This window comes from Lolium rigidum, chromosome 3 (genome assembly GCF_022539505.1).
Source record: "Lolium rigidum isolate FL_2022 chromosome 3, APGP_CSIRO_Lrig_0.1, whole genome shotgun sequence".
Lineage (NCBI taxonomy): Eukaryota > Viridiplantae > Streptophyta > Magnoliopsida > Poales > Poaceae > Lolium > Lolium rigidum.
In genome coordinates, this window is record NC_061510.1 from 223738583 (window position 1) to 223759575 (window position 20993).

Sequence of the window (20993 nt, forward strand, 5' to 3'; positions counted from 1 at the left end):
CTCCACACCAAACTCGAAACAAACTCATTAGAGGGTTAGTGCATAATCAAAAACTCACATGTTCAGAGGTGACACAATCATTCTTAACACTTCTGGACATTGCATAAAGCTACCGGACAGTTAATGGAACAAAGAAATCCATCCAACATAGCAAAAGAAGCAATGCGAAATAAAAGGCAGAATCTGTCAAAACAGAACAGTCCGTAAAGACGAATTTTAAAAGGGCACCAGACTTGCTCAAATGAAAATGCTCAAATTGAATGAAAGTTGCGTACATATTCGAGGATCACTCACGTAAATTGGCATAATTTTCTGAGTTACCTACAGAGAATTAGACCCAGATTCGTGACAGCAAAGAAATCTGTTTCTGCGCAAGTAATCCAAATCTAGTATTCACTTTACTATCAAAGACTTTACTTGGCACAACAAAACACAAAACTAAGATAAGGAGAGGTTGCTACAGTAGTAAACAACTTCCAAGACACAAATATAAAACAAAGTACTGTAGCAAAATAACACATGGGTTATCTCCCAAGAAGTTCTTTCTTTATAGCCATTAAGATGGGCTCAGCAGCTTTAATGATGCACTCGCAAGAAATAGTAGTTGAAGCAAAAGAGAGCATCAAGAGGCAAATTCAAAACAAATTTAAGTCTAACATGCTTCCTATGCATAGGAATCTTGTAAATAAACAAGTTCATGAAGAGCAAAGTAACAAGCATAGGAAGATAAAACAAGTGTAGCTTCAAAAATTTCAAGCACATAGAGAGGCATTTTAGTAACATGAAAATTTCTACAACCATATTTTCCTCTCTCATAATAACTTTCAGTAGCATCATGAGCAAACTCAACAATATAACTATCACATAAAGCATTCTTATCATGAGTCTCATGCATAAAATTATTACTCTCCACATAAGCATAATCAATTTTATTAGTTATAGTGGGAGCAAATTCAACAAAGTAGCTATCATTATTATTCTCATCAAGTGTAGGAGGCATAGTATAATCACAACAAATTTACCTCCATAGTAGGTACCAAAAGACCACTATTATAATCATCATAAATAGGAGGCAAAGTATCATCAAAGAAAATTTTCTCCTCAATGCTTGGGGGACTAAAAAGATCATGAAAACCAGACTTCCCCAAGCTTAGAACTTTCTATATCATTATCAACAATGGTGTTCAAAGCGTTCATACTAATATTACTACCAAGCATGCAAATAAGATTCCATAGGTTTTTTAATTTTCGCATCAAACAATCCATGTTTTAAATCAGGAAATAGAATAAGAAGCTCATTGTTGTCCATTATGCCAAACTAGTGTAAACAAGAAACAAAAAGATGCAATTGCAGGATCTAAAGGAAATAGCTTCGAGCACAAACACAATGGCGCCGTAAAAGTACTCGTTACCCGGAACCGGAGTATGAGTGCCTTTTTACCTTTCCTCCTCGCAACGGCGCCTTAAAAGTGCTTGATGTCTACGGGAGCTTCTATTCTTGTAGACAAGTGTTGGGCCTCCAAGAGCAGAGGTTTGTAGAACAGCAAGCAAGTTTCCCTTAAGTGGATCACCCAAGGTTTATCGAACTCGTGGAGGAAGAGGTCAAAGATATCCCTCTCATGCAACCCCGCAACCACAAAGCAAGAAGTCTCTTGTGTCCCCAACACACCTAATAGGTGCACTAGTTCGGCGAAGAGATAGTGAAATACAGGTGGTATGAATAAGTAGTAGCAACGGCACGTGTAGTTGATGGTGGTAATATGGTAGCAAGTAGTAACGCAACAGTAGTAACGCAAGTAAACAAGAAACAAGCAAATGATAGCGTATTTAGGAACAAGGCCTAGGGATTACACTTTCACTAGTGGACACTCTCAACATTGATCACATAACGGAATAGATAAATGCATACTCTACACTCTTTTGTTGGATGATGAACACATTGCGTAGGATTACACGAACCCTCAATGCCGGAGTTAACAAGCTCCACAATTCAATGTTCATATTTAAATAACCTTAGAGTGCAAGAAAGATCAACACGACTAAACCAAGTACTAACACAAAGCATGCACACCGTCACCTTCACACTATGTAGGAGGAATAGATCACATCAATACTATCATAGCAATAGTTAACTTCACAATCTACAAGAGATCATGATCATAGCATACGCCAAGTACTAACACGGATGCACACACCGTCACCATTACACCGTGCAGGGAGGAATAAAACTACTTTAATAACATTGCTAGAGTAGCACATAGATAAATTGTGATACAAAACACATTGCAATCATAAAGAGATATAAATAAGCACTTCACTACGCCATTCATAACAAGTGAGTAAGTATTCTGTGAAATATAGCCTAAGAGACCCACACGGTGCACACACTGTCACCTTTACACACGTGGGACAAGGAGTTTCCGGAGATCACATAAGTAAAACTCACTTGACTAGCACAATGACATCTAGATTACAAGCATCATCATATGAATCTCAATCATGTAAGGCAGCTCATGAGATTATTGTATTGAAGTACATAGGAGAGAGATGAACCACATAGCTACCGGCATAGCCCCGAGCCTCGATGGAGAACTACTCCCTCCTCATGGGAGCAAGCAGCGGTGATGAAGATGGCGGTGGAGATGGCAGCGGTGTCGATGGAGAAGCCTTCCGGGGCACTTCCCCGCTCCGGCAGGTGCCGGAACAGAGACTCCTGTCCCCCCGATCTTGGCTTCGCGATGGCGGCGGCTCTGGAAGGTTTTCCGTATCGTGGTTCTTCGTAATAGGGTTTTCGCGACGGAGGCTTTAAATAGGCGGAAGGGTAGCATCAGAGGGTCGAAGAGGCGGCGGCACCATAGGGCGGCGCGGCCAGGGCCTAGGCCGCGCCGGCCTATGGTCTGGGGGCCCCGTGCCTCCCTCCGGTCCCTCTCGTGTGTCTCGGATGCTTCCGGTGAAAATAGGAACCCGGGTCTTGATTTCGTCCGATTCCGAGAATATTTCGTTACTAGGATTTCGAAACCAAAAACAGCAGAAAACAGAACCGGCACTTCGGCATCTTGTTAATAGGTTAGTTCCGTAAAATGCACGAATATGACATAAAGTGTGCATAAAACATGTAGATATCATCAATAATGTGGCATGGAACATAAGAAATTATCGATACGTCGGAGACGTATCAGTGTTGTGTGGGTGAACCTATGCTATTGCACCGCCCTTCCTAGGACTAACACATACTTGTGATTATACCCCTTGCAAGCATCCGCAACTACAAGAAAGTAATTAAGATAAATCTAACCACAGACCTTAAACTCGAGATCCTGCTATCCCTCCTGCATCGATATACCAACGGGGGTTCAGGTTTCTGTCACTCCGGCAACCCCGCAATTAGCAAACGAATAAAAGATGTATTCCCCTAGGCCCATAAAGGTGAAGTATCATGTAGTCGACGTTCACATGACACCACTAGAAGAATAACACCACAACTTAAATATCAAACCATTGAATATTACCCAACATAATTCACTACTAACATTTAGACTTCACCCATGTCCTCAAGAACTAAACGAACTACTCACGAGACATCGTATGGAACGTGATCAGAGGTGATATGATGATGAATAACAATCTGAACATAAACCTTGGTTCAATGGTTTCACTCAATAGCATCAATAACAAGTAGAAATCAATACCGGGAGAGTTTCCCCTATCAAACAATCAAGATTCAACCCTAGATGTTACAGCGGTGATGATGTGCAGCGGTGGAGATGGCGGTGATGATGATGGTGATGATGATCCCAATGATGTCCAGCTCGATGACGGTGACGATGGCGTCGATTTCCCCTCCGGGAGGGGAATTTCCCCGGCAGATTTCAGCTCGCCGGAGAGCTCTTTTCTCTCTGGTGTTTTCCGCCCCGCAGAGGCGGCTGTGACTCTTCGCGACTATCCTCTGGAGCTTAGGTTTTCGGGACGAAGAAGTACGCGAAGGAGAGGCGGCCAGAGGGGGCTGTGGGCCCCCTCCCCACAAGGCGGCGCGGCCTGGCCAGGGCCCGCGCCGGCCTATGGGGGGCCCATGGCCGCCCTCCTCGGCTCCCCCTTTGGGTATCTCCGTCTTCCGGAAAAATAAGATTTTCCGTGTAATTTCCGTCAATTGTTGATCTTCCGAAATATTGCATTCTCGACGGTGCTTTTTCCAGCAGTAATCCCGACTCCGATGCGCGATTCTCCAATAATCATGAAACAAGCAAAATAGATGAAATAACATAAGTATCACCTCTAAATATGAAATATATCAATGAATAACAATGAAATTATGATATAAAATAGTGATGAAAAATGGACGTATCAACTCCCCCCAAGCTTAGACTTCGCTTGTCCCCAAGCGAAACTGAACTCGGTAAACAAGACCACATGTTTATGGAGTGAAGAGTCGATAAACCAAATACGGACAAGAAGCATCATATTAATTCACACAAGACATTCTAGTGAACAACTTCCTCATATAATTCAACTTGAAACAAGTAGACGGTAATCACAAATAAAGGTGCATAAGAAATCATAATTGGTGATGGAAAACTTCGTTCTTGGTCAGAGAACAATTAACAGATTGTACTTATCTGTCGAGCAGCGCTCTTATGTTAAAGCTTATATGGCACAACTTGCATACTCAATCATAATAATCTCCTCATAATCATTGATAACTTTTAAAGCTATATTCATTCAGATAAAACTTGTACTAAACAAGGAAGAGTAAAAGGCATGATTGAGCAGATCACAATATAAATGGTTTGATCACAACAACTCAATTGCTTGCTTAAGATGGAGGGAAATAGGTTTACTGACTCAACATAAAGTAAAAGATAGGCCCTTCGCAGAGGGAAGCAGTGGATTAAATCATGTGCTAGAGCTTTTTCAGCTCTAAAATCATATAGAGAACATAAAAGTAAAATTTGAGAGGTGTTTGTTGTTGTCAACGAATGGTAGTGGGTACTCTAACCCCTTGCCAAACAGACTCTCGAAGAGCGGCTCCCATGATTTTTATTTATGGATGACACTCCTTCCAACCTTTTTGCTTTCACAAGCCATGGCTAACCGAATCCTCGGTGCCTCCCAATCATTCACATACCATGAAGGAGTGTCTTTTTTTTTTTTTTTTTTAGAGATGACACTCCTCCCAACCTTTGATTTCTCAAACCATGGCTAACCGAATCCTCGGGTGCCTTCCAACAATCTCATACCATGGAGGAGTGTCTATTTGTAAAATTATGAAGGTTAATTAATTGGGGCTGGGAACCCCGTTGCCAGCTCTTTTTGCAAAATTATTGGATAAGTGGATGAAGCCACTGGTCCATTGGTGAAAGTTGCCCAACAAGATTGAAAGATAAAACACCACATACTTCCTCATGAGCTATAAAACATTGACACAAATAAGGGATGATAAATTTTTGAATTGTTTAAAAGTAGCACATGAAGTATTTACTTGAAATGGCAGGAAATACCACATAGTAGGTAGTTATGGTGGACACTGATGGCATAGGTTTGGGTTAAGGTTTGGATGCACGAGAAGCATTCCCTCTCGGCACAGATCTTTGGCTAGCAAGGTTGATTAGCAAGCATAAGAGTTGAGGGAAACAAACAAATATACATGTGATAGAAACAATCATGCATCTTCCTTGTAAGCAAAAATAATTTTAATCTTCAGAATACTAAGCTAAGATCTAACAAGAAAGATAATAAACTAACATATCTACATGTACTTCCTCTTTTCTATTTAAACTCAAAGTGTTGTTGCTATTGACCAATGCTAAGTTTGCCAAAATCAAATAGATTTACTCAATGCTCCAAAAGTGATACCAATACTAATAATAAGATCAATCATATAATAGAGATTGCAAACTAAAATAAGATGTGCAATATGTAAATGATAAGACTTCTCATTAATATTTCATAACGATAACTCACACCAAGGGATATATAGACAACCAACTAAAGAGAGATACTTGCACACTGCAACCCATCTTATATGATAACTTCCCTACTCATGATATGACACTACTTGATAATAAAAAGTAAAAGATAGTGATGATGTGATACCGCGGCACTCCCCCAAGCTTGGAACAAACCAAGGGGGTGCCAATACCAATGATGAATTACTCCTTTGGCGGTGGTGGTGATGAATTCTTGATAAGATTCTTAACAAGCTCCTTTAGCTCATCAATCTCGTACGTGAGGTTGCGGATCATCTCCGAATTGTGCTCGACGCGGTTAAGAAGTATATCCGATGGCGAGTCCCAACTCTTAGAGTTGTTTCCCCACTCTTCAGCTTCGAGCTTCATCCTTCCCGCAGGTGTTAGAACGATCTATATCCCAATTGCTAGGCAATATCGCCTTGGGAATCCTTTCAATTTGACTATTGTAAATTAGATTGTGGAAGGGGTTGTAGGTGCCTGGAGGAGATGTCTTTGGAGCTAGGTAGTGACGTGGAAATTTTCCTCCGGTGCGAATTCTTGCGCTCTTCTTGGTACTGAAAGGGTTTTCCACCACCTCGATGCTTGCGACGGTGGCATGCGGGTATGCACGCGAGTCTTCCTCCACTTCTTCTTCATCTTCTTCCTTGACACTCTCATCCACCTCTTTCCACTCGGGATCTTGAGTATCTTCATCCAAAAGCCCCTTGCCCTTGTTGTTGGAGACCATGGTGCTTCTAGATCACAAACAGATCCTGGCAGAAAACAGCTCGAAACAAAACATGTCGAGAAAACGATATACGTACCTCCGTGGCTCCGGGGATTATATAGAAAAAATTTTACTGACGAAGGAAAGTACCAGGTCGAACCCGTAGTCGGAGAGGGGCAACGAGGGGCCCTCCTCATAGGGCGGCGCGGCCAGGGCCGGGGCCCGCGCCGGCCTATGGGGGCACGCCCTCGTGCGTCTCCTCCACTCCGTTTCGATCTCGTAATTTTTCATATCTATTATCTATTATATACTAAAAGCAAAATACAGATGTTTAATAGAGCCATTAGGTTGATCCACATCATCTTAATTATTTTAATGGTTAGATCTAAAATCAGTGGCTATGATTTAATGAAAAATTATTAGTTATGTAACAGTGTAGGTCCGTTTGACACGATCTATTATATGAAACAATAATAACTTAGGTTGTGACTAGTAAAAATACCCGTGCGTTGCTACGGGATGTTTAAAATTTAATATTTTGATTCGATTGTATTAATATTTTGCTCACTTAAATTTATCCTAATTTATTTGCATTTTAATATTTTCTGGCGATGGCGGCGCGAGCTTCTCCGTCTGCTCCTGCGTCCATACGTCATGGAAGTTCATCTGGCGGCGGGAGCGGCCGAGGCGCCAGGCGACAGCGTCGTAGGCCCGCGCCGCCTCGTGCGCCGTGTCGAAGGTCCCGAGGCGGATGCGCTCCTCGCCGGAGCGAATCTCCGCGTCGAAGCTGCCGCTTGGCTGCGCGCGAACGCCGCGGCAGCCGGAGGCGGAGCGGCAGCGTGGAGGCATCTTGTCGGAGACAAAGCATCGACGCGGGCGCGGCGTGGGAGACAGAGCGGCGAGAGAGAGAGGCAGAGGCGGAGTGACACGCGGCGGAGAGTGAAACTTCAGGACGGTTGGCGTGCGCGCACGCGTGGCGTTTATAGCGAAGCGGCAAGTTTCCAGCACGGGATAGCGCAAAAGCGCGGGCGCAGAAACTTTTAGCGCGTCCGCTGAGGTATCGCGAGGGCGCCCGCGCGCCGACCGGCGGTTTTTTTTTATAGCGCGGGCCTCTTTTACCGCGTTGAAGATGGTCTAAGGCAATTTTCGAAATTGAGGTCAGAATTACACGGTCATTTACGTCAATTTTGTAGGTTACTTGGAAGTAGCAACTGAGGAATAGCCAAAAGAAGCCCCTTCGGCTTCGTTTGGTCGGAGTGGGTTCCTGTGTTTGTTAGTGTATTATCGAGCGAGTTTTGGGTGTACACCCGATACCCTTCTCCAGCCCAAGAATAGCTGAGTGTAAAAAACGCGAGCCCCATCTCAGGTCTGAAAAAAGAGTCAACCCGACGTGTTTCCATGGGTTTACCTAGGTATACACGCCTAGAATCTAGGCTGCCAAACGGCTATAAGAGCAAGTACAATAGAGTCCAGTCAGCTAACTATAAGACATTAAATAATATATTTTAGATGAGTTGGAGGAGATAGAAGAGAAGAGAGAAGGGAGGTGGGCTACTATGCAATAGCCAGCTCTTGCACGTGCTCCTAGTCACCTTGTGAGAGTGAAATGTGGCCATATATTAGTAAAGTACTACATTCTTATAGCCAACTATTGTACATGTTAGCTATATGATGACTACAAATGATATGACATCTTGTTATAGCCAACAGTTGGCTATACTATTGGAATTGCTCTAAGGTGTATTTTCGTGTAACTGCTTGGGCTGGTATAATACAAGTGTATCCACTAAAAGACACGGCTGCCAAACAAGGCCTTCGGGGACATCCGATAAAAAGGGGAGGAATAGCCAAAAGAAAAGAAAAAGTCAGTCTGCACTAAGGAACCACGGCCTGCAGGTTTCGTGTTCTGCTGTCCCCGCCGCCGGAAGGCTCCGCCGTCTTTGCTCCCCATTCCCCGGGGCTGACTGATTTGTTCGCGGCCCGGCCACCTTCCCTGACTGGATCCCCTGCGCTCCCCGTCGTCGCCGCTGGGGAGAATCGCGGCCCGCCCCCGTCGCTGAGTTGCTACCGGACGCGCCCGCCGGTCCTATCGCGCCAGACGGTCTACGACGCCCTCTTCCCATGGTTTGTTGGCTGACACGCCGCCTCAGCTCTTGCCCTGCAGTACCTCTGGTTTGAAACATTCTGTCCTGGGTTCTTTGCTGCTTCAATCCCAATTCCATCTGTCTGCAAACTGCAAAATTGGTCTATTCTAGCGTTACTTTTGCCTTTGTGAGGATAGTCTATATGAGACAATGTGTTTGCTCTTCCATTGTGGTGAAGTTCTGTTATTACGAAAAATAATTGAAGTGATGTTAGCTTTGTCGTTTGTCTTGGTATTTTAGCTGTATTTTTTCTTAATAAGCAAATATAAGAAGTTAGAAAGAACTCTACCTTATCCTTATGCATTAGAAAAATTGGTCTGGATGATTATTGTTACAGCTCGTACAAAATTAATTGTATCACAAGAATGTTCAGAGTTTGAAATAATCATGAATGAATTAGTGTACACATAATAACAGAGGGTTTACTTTTTTCCTCAAAGTTTTCATAACCTATTTGGTCACTAGTTCCGTGTAGACAATATTCTTTGTGTAAGTGTCACTTGTACTTTTTTCCATCTTTTTATTCTCCTTCTTGTTCTCCTTCTTGTTCTCCTTCTTATTGTTATCCTTCTTCGTAATCTCATTCTCCTCTTCACATGTACCTATTAGTACCTTTATGTTTGATGTTGCAGTTGCTCTTGAAAGTGCGACATATAGTTGACCATGTGAGAAAACTGGTTCAGGTAGGTAGACGCCGACATTTGGTATTGTCTGACCTTGTGATTTGTTTATTGTCATGGCGAAGCTCAGCTCTGACTGGAAATTGTTTCCTCTTGAAACGGAACGGAAACATTTCTTCATCCGAGGGGCACAATGGTATTCGAGGCAAGAAAACTCGCATTCCGAATGCTGTCCTAGCACAATCTCCGCATCAATTGCATTTTTTTGGAATCCACGTACCACCAATCTTGTCCCGTTGCGAGAGGCCATTAGCGGGGTCAATGTTCCCGAGTAGTATGATCGGACAATTAATCTTCGGCTTTAGCATATGTGGAGGCGGTCCGTTTGGGGTAAGGGCATTTAGAAAATCTTCTGGATAGTATCCATGTGGGTCTTCTTCTACGGAATCAAAGCTGTAGTACACCATCTCATTCCCTTGGAATCGATCAATCATTTTTAGATTGATTCTGTCTACGCAATCATTCTTTGTTGCTAAAATTGCTCTTGACGTGATGTATTTTGGATCCTCTAGGGAAGAGCCTGGTGTTCTGTAGATATGGTCGATGAGTTTATCTAGGCCATTATCATCCACCTTATTTGGGACACATATACTTGTAGGTAGAAGTATTTCGCCATCCTCGTTTGTCTTCTCGGTTCCGTTTCCAATGCGCAGTAGGTTATTCCGCAAACCCCGGGTCGTTCTCGGCCCTCATATTGCGCACAAGCTTCATTTGTCTCATGCATTTCCATAGGTCTGACCTGCTTAACGACGCATCAACTATTTGAGCTCTTGTACCCTTTCGGACAACGGGGAGCACTTGTCTAAAGTCTCCTCCAAATACCACCGTTTTCCCGCCAAATGGAAGATCTCGGTCCGTCCATTATGTCCCTCATGCTTTTGTCTAGCGCCTCAACCGCCTCGTCTCTTTGTCATAGATGCTTCATCCCGCATTATTAGAGAAGCCGCTTGCAGTAGCTTGGCTGTCCCGCTCTGTTTAGTGAACCCACAAATTGCTCCCTCATCTATTCTTAGTGGAATCTTGAACCCGGAGTGTGCTGTCCTCCCTCCCGGCATTATGGAAGCGGCAACACCGGAAGTTCGTTGTTGCCAGAGCAATCTTTCCCTGATCGCGTACCGTGGCCAAGAGTGCTCTGTAAAGGAATGTTTTTCCGGTGCCTCCCGGCCCATCGACGAAGAATATGCCTCCTCTTTGGCTGTCAATCGTTGCTAGGATTTCGTCGTAGGCCGCTCTCTCGCTCTTTGTTAAGGTTCTCATGTAAAGATTTGTCCTCGGGGTTTACCTCGATCGATGACTCCTCGGTCATCTCTCTAGGCACGTCATCTGTCATGTCATACTCGCGGGTCGATCTCCGGTAGAGGAAACGACCGTATTTCTTTTCCCATTGATTGCGGTATGTCCCCGATATTTTTTAGTACCATCTGTTTGACGAGTGTGCTTGCATTTGCAGTTTCTGCTATAGTCTTCGAGACATTGCCTCTAGGTGATTGGACCGAGAGGCTACGGACGTCGCTAGGCTCGCAAAACACCGGGATTGTCGCAAATAGTCTTCGTAGCGATGATGGCATCCGAAACAACTCCGCTTCTGTCATGCAGTCATCTAGTGTGTTGTCTGCCTCAATGAGCCCCCTTTTTTCTGCAGCCTCACGGAAGTTTTGCATTAGTTGTCCATCGACTGTTTTTAGGTCTTCATAGCTTGTGGCGCCTGGCACGTGGTTTAGGAGAACTCGGAGATAGTATCGTTCTCCTTCGACAGGATGTGCTCGCGACGATCCTGCCAACTCTGTAATATACCTTTTCGTGTCCTCTCTTGCCAAAACTTCCCTTTTTCTCGCCAAGTATAGTGTTCGGGAAGTCCCTATATAGTATACCTCGTGCTTTCACATTTTGGTTGTTTGCTTCAAAGTATGCTCGTCAACATTGACCTATCTGCTCCCTCACGGCTGATAACATTGCTGATATTTTCTTTGCCGTTATACGAGACCATATGCATATTTGGGAGATGTAGCTGCAATTGTCGGACGGATGGGTGTATTTTGCTTAGTTGGAAGCCGTATATTCTCCACGAGTGCTTCGGAGGTGTTACCCACCGTGCATCTCTCGTACTGTCTAATCTCGTCGATTTCGGCTTCATTTAGTTTCTCACTCACGGATACAGATGCCCGGTCATGTCCCTTGTAGATGTACTTGAACAGGTACTTAACGGCTTTAATACTTGAGCATATCTCAACATTTATGTGGCAGTTGAACATCCTCAGTAGATAGGGGTTGTAAGGAACAACCCACCTATTATCTAGAGTGCACTTTCAGACTGTTTCAGTCCGGCCGTCATTGCGTCTCCTATACACTGGGTAGGAGTCCTTGCCTTGAATTGTATTTTCGTTAAATGGTCTTGGATAATTGTTCTTGCATGTCTGGCGGTCCTTTGTGCATGGACAGTTTCTATTCAGTGCACCGCAAGGACCATGCATCATATGCTTGATGACCATTTTGTATAGCTCTGGGTAATTGTGCTTGTTAGGGAGCTCAGCTGAGATGATTTTGTCATATTGCTCTGGACTTGTGTACTTGTATTTTCCTCGTCATGATCAGCAAGAAGTGTGCATGTGGTAGTCCTCTTTTCTGGAACTCGACAACATACGTATATGCTTTAACGGTTCCAAGAATGCTCTTTTCAAATAGCTGCTTCTTCATCTCTTCTAGCTTTGCCCGAAAAACACGGACGACGATATCTGGGCGATCTTGTGGTGTTTGACCACGCTCTAGTTCACGAGTAATTTCTTCCCAGTTGGGGTTGCAGGTCATCGTGAGGAATATGTCCGGCTTTCCGTATTTTCTAACTAAAGCCATTGCATCTAGGAATCCGTGTAGTTTATCTCGTGGCCCTCCAATAAATGATGAGGCGAGGATTGTTCGTTTTCCGACCGCATTTCCATCTTGTTCTCCCCGCTCGAATGCTATCCGGAAGGCCTTGGTATAGATCTGCCCTTAGTTTGTTCCGATGATGAAACATATAGTCCAGTCTAGAGCTCTCAATCTTGATGTATGTATCTACAACAAACTGTTGGAGCAGCCGTCCGCCATATAATATTGGGTTGAATATGTTTGGTCTCGTATGTAATTTATAGCAATAGTATTCTTTCATGGTTACCCACAGCCCACCGGTTGCATCTGTTCCAAGCATTGTGACATAAAAAGTTAGTTGCATTTGTAGGAGTGTATCATATATAAACACTGAATTTTGAAGAGAGCAATATGTGAAATATTTACCTGGGTCCTCTCCATCATCGTTATCTTGTGCAGCATCAGCCCTCCTCACATCTTCCTCTTTTGTATTTGCCTTTGGAATCTTTCGATGCCAACCCAGTTCACCTCTTGGAAAGAACAGGAGGATACGATAGCGGATCATAGCACCCATAATATGCTTTAATGCTCGTATTTCCTTGTTGTTTCCATGTAGTACTACGTTCTTGACAAAAGTATTGTGTCCTTGATTTCCTTCGACCCACACCTGCAGCTACCTCCGAGGTGATTGGTGCGTTGTATCTTCTCCGGTCCAATCTTTGGTCAAGGTTCAAGATGAGCCCTGTAGTCATCAAGGTTTTCGGCTTGTCCCAAACTCCTAAAGCTGTTCGAGTATGGGTTGTCACGTAGAATTCCAGCTTATTATGCGGACTAAGTGTTTGTCTTGCTCATACGTTTCCTTGCGGCAACGCCGGTAGCGATGTTCTAAGCTTGGATCATCGTCATAGAAATATAGCTCCAAATGCTTTGGGTCTGAGTGACTATTAAGAAATGAGTGTAGATTATGATAGATCTGACCATGAGCTCGAAAGGTGTAAATACCAGCCGTTCGAATGTCCGTTGTGTCTCTGTCAAGTTGGCAGTATAGAGTAGTAAACGAAAAGTGTCCGTTGAAAAATCTTATGTTGTCCCGGAAATATCTTGCGTCAGAGTCGTTGCTTGTCCAAAGTCTCATGAGTTCAGGTGTTGTGTCTGGATTGGCAAGTTTTATATTTCCGTTCTTGCAGCATAACCCCTTTGTTTCATACTGGAATTTTTTGGCACCGCAAAATAAGCAATCTTCCTGAGTCTTGAGCATGTGTGTTTTTTTTGGTATGTTTTTGTAGACGTCATCATATGGATCAGGTTTGTTGCTTTGCTTGTCTTCTTTGATTTCGATTTCCACTTCTGGTTCCCATTCTGTTATGATTTGCAACATCAAAAGTTAGTGAAGTACAGTAATATAATGATGCAAATATATTTGAAATTGTATTGAGCATACCTTGACCAGAGAACATGTATTCATCCTCGCATGTGTCTTTTTCATATGTAACTTCATTATCACCTGCGCAGCAAATTTAATTTTATATTAATTTATGTTTTCCATAATAATACATATGAAATTGATAACCTTACCATGATCATCATCATTGCAGAATGATTGTGCTTGGTGCATCTAGATCTATGTTGGTTGGACACGCTGAAGAGGGGATATCTGTCCATGAAGTTTGGTTAGTTGTCTATGCTGTATATTGCTTTGGAAATTTATGAGTACTATATAAAATTAGAATATTACTGTCAGTCATGACTTCTGGCTGTTTTATAGTTTGTATGTCACCGTTGCCCTTCTTCATCATGGATATTATGAGATCGATAGCCTTAGCGTGTTCATCATCATTTCTGAATGGCTGTGCATGTGCATCTGCGTCTTTGTTTGGTGTACACAATGGATAGAGGATGCCTGTCCAGGAAAGTTTGTTATTTGTTCATACTCAATATTGTTTTTGGTATATCGTAATATTGTAGAAAATTTAAGTATTACCGTTAATCATGACTTCCGGCTGCTTTAGAGGTTCTATGCCATCATTTTTGTTGTTCATTATGGATGTCTCTTTTTCTGATGACACCGAGCCAGTTTTCCTCTGTTTTGCCGAGAATTCTTCGTTTCGACGATGTAGCAATGTTTGCCTTTCTCCTGGCGCCACAGGCTTTCTTCTTCCATTTAAGTTAGATGTACCAGCTTCGTGTTGTTGTGTGATATATGCCGGGTTCACCATTGCAATTGATTCTTTGCATGGTGTGCTGCGCCTTAATTCACGGGTAGCTGTAACTTGTTCCATTCTAGCTTTCTTTTGTTCCGGCTGCTTATCTGCATATCTCTGTCTTTCTTGTGCGCATCTTTTAGTCCTTTGTTCTGGATCGTTCTCTTTGTTTTTTTTGTTTTGCTGATAGGCTTCACGGCGTCTTTTCAGTTTTTCCTGCTTTTCTTCATCGGTCATCCGTGCATACCGCTCTGTGTCTCTTTTCCTTTTTTCTTCTTTGGCATCCATGACTTTATAGTGCGACCCAAATGGCTTGACTGCATGATAATTTGTTAACAGTAAGTTGAAACTACTGTCTGAACTGAATAAACTATTGTCTGAACTGAAATACACTAAAAAAGATTTGTGCACAAACTGAATAGTTTTGATTTGTGCACAAACTGAATAGTTTTTGTGATTTAGAAATATTTTCCAGTAGCTTGGTCTTTAGTTTCAATGACTTCAAAGGTCATGTATAATTTTGATCATTTTACTGATTATAAAATTTCAAGTATTTCGATCCGTCAAGCAATATGGTTAGTGCTCTAATTTACAGGGTTTAGCACCTTCTGTTGTACTTAATCCTCATGGTTTATACCTAGCATGCTTGGTGATGATAATTTAAATATATACATGGCAGGTAACACACCGTTCCTGAAGTATGTTGAACGCTGACGGAGGTAAGGAGATAAATAGCATACCTGACGAGTCAATGTATTTTTTTTCTGGACCGTTACCGGGGAGGCAACGCACAAAGCTGACTTGTAAGCAACTCAATCGAGCTTTTCTGCCGATGCAACTTGGTCAAAGTAATTAGTCGTCTTGCAAGAGATAGACGAATCTGGTGATAAGGTTGCTATATATTATGACCGGCAAGGGACTTGAACGTATCTAAGTAGGATTCGGACTCCCTAGCTTAGTAGGAATCGTACTCCCTTGTTAATTAGTGTTAGGAGTCCCTGGCTACGTAGGATTAAGAGTCCTACTCGGTTTTTGCTACAGTACCAAATTGTGAACTTTTCAGTTTGCACTTCGTCCGGATAATTGTACGTGCAATCATTAGCACCTGCAGAATATCTAAATATCAAGGAAAATATATTCGGGCTGAAATTACCAAAATGTGTAAGAAACTTTAATCGGTGAAGTGGCTTGTCAAAAAAGATGATTTACTCTCAGTTTCCTTTACTTGCACCTGGAGGAGATGGACGGTTAGGAACGCCGGCAGCCGTAGGAAGCATGAGCACATACGGGAGGAGATGGACGGACACCTCATGCGGGAGGACATGGACGGACACCTCCCTGTATGAAACCGTCCCTGTATCGAACCGTTATTTTGGTCTTTATTATTAACAACCGTTTTTGTATTTGTATTTTGGTGGGAGGGTAAATCTGTCCAAAAATTGTTGGACCGCAAGAAACCTTATTTTCTTTATTATCTGAAAAAAAAAGGAAATAAGCTTGTGCGTTGCAATAGGAAAAAACTAAACTTTTTGGCCTAAATAGGAAACATGTCCGTGCGTTGCACCGGCCTTTTTCTTTGGTACAGATGGATGCGGTGTGTCACAGGAAAAAAAAAAACCAGCTTCAATGTGTCCTTGTCGCGCACCGACATTTCCTACTATGTCCGCCACTTCATCCAGGCCATATCATCCTACTTTGTTAAGGCCTTCGTCACTATCGGAGACGAGGCCTAGAGTAAGTAGAGGAAGATGGATAAATTGTTTGGGGAGGTGTGAGCAAGCGGATGCGACACTGAGGCCTTCGCCCAATATCCGGAAAAATTCTATGACACGGTACTTTTTTGCTTGTGTAACACCCGGTTCAAGCATTAACATGTCACAACATGAATCCTGGATTTCTTCTTCTTAATGAGCCAGCTACACTTAATAATTAAAATTCCCATATTTTTCATGAATCGATTTCTACATGATCAAAACATGTGGTAGTTCTAAATCTCAAGCGCGTGGCCATTCATCCATGACGCGAAATAAATGCTACGACAAGATGTATTCATTATACGGGAAGAGCGGCCCCTTCTGCAATGGGAGTGCATGCAGATCTTGGCCTAGTCTACCCATGCAACCATGCCTAACATTGGTGTTTCAGTTTAGTTACCTGTCTTACACAGAAGCTGCTACCAGACTTAATGGCTCAATCCCGCACACAACCATAGCAGGAAGCTCTCTCAAATTCTCCTAATCTATATTAATCTATAAGACCACCACATAGTATAACCAATTTTCTTTCTCCGGTCTCAATTTTCTATTACGAATCTGTGTCCGAGTGGATGTACAGGTATGCAAAGCAGTCTCAGTCTTTTATGCCTATTCTCTGTCCGACCAAAGAACTATGGTTCACACCAGTAGCTTGGCGTCGATGACGTACATGGCAAAGAGGAGACACGGCAACGCGGCTAAGGTTGCGTGGCACGACCATCACATGAGAGCCTGGTACGCGTTCTCCTGCGGCATTGCGACCAGGGCCCTCGCCGGCGACATCGGCTGGTGTGCCGCCATCCATGACGAGCCCAAGAACAACACCTAGAGGATACATGAGAACGAGCCGAGAGTGCGGTCTCGGGGAACTACCAGAGTGATTCAGCTATCATCCTTGAGAGTTTCCGTCGATGTTTTATTGTCGAGAGTTTCCATCGATGTTGTCTCGCTGAGAGTTTCCGCCCATGGCCCAGAGTTTCCACATATGTCGTCTCGCCAGGGTAGTCTAGGCTTGAGACCTTATTAATTTTTTTTTTTTGAGGATATTGAGACCTTATTAATGGATCCTCCTCTCTTGATCGTGATTTGACATGAGCTTATTAGGAACGATCAATGACATATACTACATATAACTTTGAAGCAGGCCGATCTGGCTATCTAGGGTATTTTGATACTTTGTTTGACGTACGTCACGTAGCTAGGCTTTTTTTTAATCCGGATCGGAGTTCGTTGGATGATCGCTGAAGTTCCAACGACCGAAAAAGAGGCTAACCGGACGGACGAAAGCGCACTCGTGGCGGACGAAGGCGCACACGTGACGGACGAAACCACGGAAACCTTATTTTCTTTATTATTAGGTATAGATATAGATATAGATATAGATATAGATATAGACTAGGACAATGTCCGCGCGTTGCTGCGGCAGAGAAAATATATCAGACTTCAAAATGCAAAATAAAAAAATTGCAGATTTCATATAGCCCTCTTTGTTAGCAGTTTTCATATAGCATTCATAGTAAATGATTGAAACGCTAGAAAAACCAAGTTCTGGAAGACTATCTTTGCGTCGGAGAATAAAAGAATTCATTGCGTGTTTGAAAGCTAGCACTCATTCGGTCTATAAAAGTATATCAAAGATTTACCTAAATTTGGATGTAACTCTAAAATGTATCTACATACAACTAAATTTAGATGAATTTGTGACATCATTTTATGGACAGAGGTAATACCTGATATCTAGCTAGCATTGGTGACTTTGCCTTCAAGGTGTTTATTTGTTTTCAAATTCTCTGCTCGAAAAGCGATGTTGCGAACGCGGCCGCATCCAGGAATTCAAGAACAAAACCTCCGATGCAATCAATGAACTAAGACTTGCCTCGGCAATGAAGGCCAACAACAGCCCTTCATCGTCTTTGGTGAAGATATATTCCAGTTGCTTCTGCGCGCCGGTTTTTATCTCTCCGGCCGCTGCAACTGGCACATCCCTCGAGTGGCAGAACGCCGAGAGGTAGATGGCGAATCCAGCGCCGGATCGACCAGCCAGAGGCAAAGGACGGATCTTGGCCGCAGCCAGCGCGGTTGCCAGATCCACTTTTTTTTTTGAAGGATCTGAAAATACACGCGGTTCTGGTTAGGTGTTCACAGTCTTCTTCCCTTGAATTTTTGTCGAGCTGCTAAGCTGCAATCTGCCAGTCTGCCCAACGCGAGAAACAAACCAGCTTCTTCCTGGGACTTTAATCCAGCGCAGAATCCTCTAACTTGTGAAGGAAAAAAATGTCATTGCCATGGTCTTTGCGGACAGGACATGGACAAGGAAGATTGCGAACTGAGCGAGGCACAGCCAAGGCTCCTAGTCCACGCGGGTGAACCGCGAGCGTCGCTGAGGCGGTGACTCGTAAGTGCGGCAGGCGGCCACTCCGGCGAGACGACAACTCCGGCGAGGGCCCGTGCTTATATTTATGCATCACGGGATTTTTGGAGGATGATTCGTCGACCATGGACATCCATTGTCGACGGAAAGCTCGGTTTCGAGGTGGCTAGCTAAATCCGGCGAGCTACATCCACTGCTCAAGGGACGTCACCTTCGTGCTCAAGGCCATGGCCATCGTCTTCGACCTTGGCGCACTGCAGCTCCTACGGCGTATCGTCGCCAACCTAGGGGCACAGCTTGGACGCCATTGACGCGAGCCGGCTGGCGCCGATGAAAGACTTCGGTAGTTCCTGAAGGGGATATCGTGCCCAGTCTATATGGGAAGGAGTCGTGAGCGTGTTGGTTTCCTTGTCGATACCGGGAAGGAGTCTGGGTGCCTGTGTGTACGTCCGCCGTTTTTCCTTGTTTACTCGTAGTTTCCTCATATGCCTGGACTGTGCTGTCCTACTTTCATACGATTTAGCGTGACAATTACATACACAGTAGGAGACGGGGCGACGGACGAAACCAACCGGCCACAGACGACGGAAACGTACGGACCAAACTACGGAAACGCTTCTCCCTTTATTATTATTAGGTATTAGGTATTAGGTATATCATATGCCTGGATTGTGCTGTCCTACTTTCATACGATTTAGCGTGACAATTACATACACAGTAGGAGACGGGGCGACGGACGAAACCAACCGGCCACAGACGACGGAAACGTACGGACCAAACTACGGAAACGCTTCTCCCTTTATTATTAGGTATATCATATGCCTGGACTGTGCTGTCCTACTTTCATACGATTTAGCGTGACAATTACATACACAGTAGGAGACGGGGCGACGGACGAAACCAACCGGCCACGGACGACGGAAACGTACGGACCAAACTACGGAAACGCTTCTCCCTTTATTATTAGGTAATAGATATAGATATATATATATATATATATAGGTAGGTATAGGTACTAGGTAAATTTGCCCGTGCGTTGCACCGGGTGATTGAGATCCGGCTATGTGGTTTGAAATCTTATTTGTCTAAAAATTACAACAAAGTTTATTCAGCTAGCCGATTCCGCACTTTCACTTACCAGTCATCAAGTCATGGTCACTTTGTTTTTGTATATTTAACTTTGGATTTCTCTTTTGTAGTGACAAAACAGTAACCTTCTAGTATATTTATATGAGTGGGGGTGTTGTTTTTGACTATTGGGTGTATATGTTTTTTTATTAATACATCTTTGATACGTTTTAAAATGTTTAAAAAAATTCTAAAGAAAAAAACTTCACGTGTACATAGAAGTGCTCACAAATTATTTCAATGAAAAATTTACTTGTTCGTTTGTGTTGTGTAAAAAAGATAAAATTTGGTGCTAAGAATAAGACTTTTTTGTGAGATATGTTTTATTTTTTACATTGATCACAAAAAAACGATTTTTTACAAAACTGTACGAACCTACAGTTGTTGAGATGTACATGTAAATTATTTTTAAAAAATTATTTAACAATTAAAAATATATTTTTAGGTGGAAAGAGCATGTGCACTTGGGAATTGAATTGAAATTCCGGTACGTGTGGTACTATATAAAGAAGCCCCTCGCGTGATTTAAAAAAGATGTCTTACAAAAATACTCACACGGTCAGGCATCACCTCATCTCTGATCGATCGACAAAAAGAGAATTGTTGAAGGTACGGGCAAACTCTCTAAAAGTCGGCCATAACTTCAGAAAGGAGAGCAGCTGTAGCTAGGTACTGCTTTGTCGGGTGCTAGTCCTATGATTCTATGATCACAAAATCTGAATATACCAGTTTCTTCCAGTGTCTAGCTATATTGGTGTCTTCCTTAGTTCCTCTCGTCCGAATTGCCATATCTGATCGGGCTGGGGAACAGAGACGCTCCCATCTGGATTTCTCCATTGTTGCCTGCTTCCATCTGGTGCTCTCCATCGTTTCTTGATTCAGCGACTTCACCGGCTCCTTCACCTTGCGAGGTGCAAGCAGAAGCTGGCTTATTGTTCTTGCAAGTGTACTTGGCAGATACTTCAGCTATGGTCCTGAACTATGGGCACTGCAGCTGCAGCCGCAGCGCACGTGACCATATCGAGCGTGCACACCTCCTGACTTTTGACCACCGATGATCACAACCACCAGCTCGTGCAGGGATGCTCGGTTGCCCCGGTGAGAGGAAGTCCATAGCAGCCATGGCTGCACTGATCAGGCAACCATGTAGTGCCGATTGGAAAGAAGAGGGAGGGGCTGGCTTCACGGAGCGATTCGAT

General features: G+C 43.4%; 1 long non-coding RNA gene across 1 annotated transcript; it reads left to right on the plus strand.

The window, feature by feature from the left end:
* Positions 1–8578: 8578 nt before the first annotated feature.
* On the plus strand, positions 8579–15715 carry LOC124699023. The gene is made up of 3 exons (XR_007001226.1): positions 8579–8796; positions 13936–14010; positions 15221–15715. It is a non-coding gene; the product is annotated as an uncharacterized LOC124699023 (long non-coding RNA).
* The last annotated feature ends 5278 nt before the right edge of the window (positions 15716–20993 follow it).